The 5,000-nt window shown below is 38.4% G+C and overlaps 1 pseudogene across 1 annotated transcript in view; it reads left to right on the plus strand.

The window, feature by feature from the left end:
- LOC311243364 (transmembrane protein 182-like) overlaps positions 1–5,000 on the plus strand; it is a 5,472-nt pseudogene that overhangs the window by 319 nt on the left and 153 nt on the right. Inside the window, exons 2-5 of the transcript XR_014621000.1 lie at positions 894–987; positions 3,989–4,087; positions 4,190–4,327; positions 4,881–5,000. The exon at positions 4,881–5,000 is cut by the window's right edge and continues 153 nt beyond it. The product of XR_014621000.1 is annotated as a transmembrane protein 182-like (transcript). The remainder of the gene's footprint in view (positions 1–893; positions 988–3,988; positions 4,088–4,189; positions 4,328–4,880) is intronic.

A 5,000-nucleotide genomic window follows, 5' to 3' on the forward strand; every position in this document is an offset into this window, starting at 1 on the left:
GCACGCACACGTACACGTGCACACACACACACACGCACACACACGCACACACAAATAGGCATGCACATGAATGCAGACACACACACACACACACCAATAGGCATACACATGCACACACACACACACACACACACACACACACACACACACACACACACACACACACACACACACACACACACACACACACTAATAGGCATGCACACGGTGGCAGGCACACACACACATACACACACAAGGCAGGCACATACAGTACAGACACACACATGCATGCGTTCACAAGCTCTCTCCCTCTCACTTTCTCTCACTCACACACACACACCTCATCCGCTGGATACTGCCCCTCACTCTCCCACTACTGTACCCCTGTAGCCACGACTACCAGGCTATTCTGGCTCCACGGGACCCACAGCCAGCTTCATCTGTCACGCCAGACATCTAAAGACGCGCACGCACGTCTCATCATACATTTATCAACTCCTACTGCTTCAGCCAAGCCTTCCCCGAGAGCAACAGCAACATCACAGAGCAACAGAACCTCTCATTTCCAGTAAGAAACTACGAATGAGGTCGCCGCGCTTTACTCAGCGCCATCAATCATATTTCTGACAGGGCGAGGCGGGAATATGATTCGTCTGTATTTCACAAGTTCACCTCAGAAACCACGGAGAAACGTACAGTAATCACAACCACGTTTAGGTCCTGACAGAGCTTGGCACCGCCGGGACACCGCCTCAGAGCCCACGGGACAGAGCTTTTAGTCGATCAGAACACGCACTCGGAGGGGTTCTTAGAAGAACCGACCCGACTTGCAGTTTGTGCGACTTCAAAGCGCAACCGTGCGCTTATCTCTCAACCCTTGTCTGTGTCTATCTGTCCGTCTGTCTGTCCAGGCGGGAGACGTCACGCTTCACCACGAGGGCTTCTTCTGGCGATGTGCGTTCCGGGCCGGGCCGTCGGCGCACGCGGTGCTGGCGACTCTCTTCAGTGAGTTGACGCCGGGTCACGTCCTGGCGAGGCGCTTGTTGTTTTGAGCTCAGCCGTGTGTTTTAAATGTGTTGGCGGACGCAGGGAAGCAGGATGCCTGTCGAGACTCGTCAGCTTGTTTCATTGCGTATTGTGGTAACCACCATCACACACAACAAGCACACTGATTCATATGTTGTTTCTTTTGTGGTTTAGTTTATTTTTCTTACACACACACTGCATTTTAATAATGATGTTATTTTGCCACATTGTGCTAATTTTATATTCATATAGAAAAAAAATTACCTCTTACCTATTATAAATGGTAAATGGCTGCATTTATATAGCGATTTTATCCAAAGCGCTTTACAATTTGTTCCTCCCATTTTACCCATTCACTCACACACCGATGGCAGAGGCGACCATGCAAGGTGCCAACCTGCTCATTAGGAGCAATTAGGGACACTTTCTCAAGGACACTTCGACACGCTGCCCAATTATGTCCTTGTTGTTGTTTGTTTCATTATTGTTTGTGTTGTTTATTAGCAGATACCTTTATAAACCTCTAGTTATTTTATTTGTATTTTGTTTCATTGTGCAAATAAATAAACATAAACATGAAAACATAAAAGTGAAGTAAACCGATAGACTTACGTAGTTGTTTTTAATGTCTTGTTGTCTCGGTGCCTGGATGCACAGCTACAGTATGCAGGACAGACCAGTTATTGTGTATTTAGGCTATACATACAAATTCCATTCTTCTATATATTCTTCCTTCTTCTATGCCGGGAAAGTTGAAACATTAATTGTTAATGGTTAATGATTATTAATGGGTGTAAAATATAAACGCCATCCAATAAAATATGATACATTATTTTAAAATAATCTCACTTTTCTCCTATTGGTCCTCAACCAGGAAGTGAACTGTCACATTTATCTTTGCTTGGTGTTTATATCAAGCTCCTCCCTCTTCTTTCTGAACTGTCTCTTTTGTTCAGCACCAGGTCAAGTGAAGCTATATTTTTGTCAGCATGGCCTGAGAAAAGAAAAACATCTGAATGTGACAACTACAACAGTGTGAACAAATCACACGGAATCTGATCTTTCAATCTGATTTGGGCCACTGTGTGGTCCTGAATCAGATACAGGTCTGATTTTCAGTCCTCAGTTAAATTATTATTATTTTTTTACATCCATCTTCTTTATTGTTAATTTGCGCATGGTGGTTCAAGAAATGGTTTAAGGGAAATAAATCATTAAATGTGAAAAAAACAAAGTTTATGATCTTTCGCAAAAGAAAAAAAGAGGAACATGTTGTATTGTCAATAGATGGAGTTAATATTGAAGGGGTTACAGAACTGCGTTTTTTGGGAGTATTTCCGAAGGTTTGACCTGGAAACCTCATATTGCACACCTAAGTGTACTGTGCACTCATATTGCCTTATATTAATTACTGTGTGGAAGTATGGGGTAACCTATATAAGAGTAATATAAAACCACTATCTCCTGTATCTCCTACAGAAGAGAGCTATTAGGATTATTTGTAAAGCAGACTATCGAGAACACACCAACATATTATTTATTAATTCTGGATTATTGAAATTGCAAGAGCTGGTTAAGTTACAGACATTAGTAGTTATGCACAAGGCCAAAAGTAAAGCATTACCAGCCAATCTATAAAACAAGTTTGTCTTCATATCACAGAATGGAGAGCATAGAAGGGAAGGTCAAAGTGTGCACGGACAACCCTAAAACAGATGTGTATATCAGTGGTGGGAGTCAAACTCTGGAATTGTCTTTATAATGAGTTGAAGTACTGTACAAATATTTTCCAACAAAAAAAAACTTTTAAAGACATATGAACATATGAACAGCATACATTTCTCTGTATCTGATTTAATTTTTTAATTTTAATTTTTTTAAATGTATTTCTCTTTTCCATGCATCTGAGGCTCGTGACACATTTAAAAAAAATTGATATCTAGCAATATTATTATTATTATTAATTATTATTATTATTATTATTATTATTATTATTAGTATTATTATTATTATTAATTATTATTATTATTATTATTATTATTATTATTATTATTATTATTATTATTATTATTATTATTATTATTATTATTATTATTATTATTATTATTATTATTATTATTATTATTATTATTATTATTATTATTATTATTATTATTATTATTATTATTATTATTATTATTATTATTATTATTATTATTATTATTATTATTATTATTGTTATTGTTATTGTTATTATTATTACCGTTATTATTGTTATTATTATTAATGGTCATATTATCATTATTATTATTATTATTGTTATTATAATTATGGTAATGATTATTATTATTATATTATTATTATTATTATCATTATCATTATCATTATCATTATCATTATTATTTATTATTTATTATTTATTATTTATTATTTATTATTTATTATTTATTATTTATTATTTATTATTAATCATTAATTATTAATTATTAATTATTAATTATTAATTATTAATTATTAATTATTAATTATTAATTATTAATTATTAATTATTAATTATTCATTATTCATTATTCATTATTCATTATTCATTATTATTATTATTATTATTATTATTATTATTATTATTATTATTATTATTATTATTATTATTATTATTATATGGTATGAAGCTGTAAGGTGCACTTGAGCTGACCATTATGTTAAAATAAATATGAAGTTTGGAAGGCGGCAGGAAACATATCCTGCTCCTTTTCGGCCATGGGTGTATCATGTAAAAAAAATAAAGATGTTGGTGATATTGTGCAAAGATGAACTGTACCCCCATGTACGAAACAAAATAAAATGAATGAATGAATGAATGAATGGTCAGTTTAGGAGCGTGAACAGTTCACACTGGAATCTGATATTGGCCACATTTAAAAAAGAATGTGAACAGCCAAACAAAGAAATCAGAATTGAGCACTAAGGCTTGTGAACAATGACCCTTCTTCTTTTTTTCTAGCAAACCAGCCAGAATCCAAGGTGTGTATTCATGGGTACCTCTTCCCTCTGCCAATCGCAGTAGGACAAGTGCCTCACCCAAGTTATGATGCCACAGCAGGTAACACACACAAACTTCTCATGCAACAATTTTCTATAAACGCGTGGTTTGGGATCAGGACGACTAATTCCCTTTCATGGTTGTCGGTTGTATTTCCGGCAGTGTTTCGAGGCTTCTGGACCTTGCTGATCATCGTGGGCGTGGCCGCGGCTGTGTCGGGGGTGTTTCTGCTGGTGTGTGGCGTCCCGTTCCTCAACCACAAGCTCTACAGGCTGGGCGGGGCCTTCCTCATCACAGCCGGTATGAGACGCTATTTGTTATTCAAAACTGCCACACCTCTCTGTGGGGCAGAATGTACACATGTGTAGTACACACACACACACACACGCACGCACACACGCACGCACACACACACACACACACACAAACACACACACACACACGCACGCACACACACACACACACACACACACACACACACACACACACACACACACACACACACACACACACACACACACACACACACACACACGCGCGCGCGCGTGCAGTGTGCCCCGCTGCTAGCTCTGTCAGCTGTCCATACCTGTCACATGACGAACACACACCCAGGGCCAGCACGCACCAGCAGATGTCAGCCTGCAGTACCGTAGTTATGACGACAGCAGCAGGTGTAAACACCGCTACTATGGCAACAGCATTAGAGAGGGGTAGGGTCTGCATTCCTCTAGAGTCAATAATGACAATGACGGTCTCTCACCTCACTAAGACAGGATCACTTACACACATTCTCTCTCTCTCCTCTCTCTCTCTCTCTCTCTCTCTCTCTCTCTCTCTCTCTCTCTCTCTCTAGCCTTTCTGTTCCTGTTTGTCGTGGTGCTGTATGTGTTGTGGGTAGAGCTGGTGGGGTGGACGTGAAGAGCTACGTGCTCCAGGAGAGGGGAGAGTCGTGTCCACGCGCCCAGGTCTCGGT

This window comes from Notolepis coatsorum (genome assembly GCF_963971535.1).
Source record: "Notolepis coatsorum genome assembly, chromosome: 16".
Taxonomy (NCBI): domain Eukaryota; kingdom Metazoa; phylum Chordata; class Actinopteri; order Aulopiformes; family Paralepididae; genus Notolepis; species Notolepis coatsorum.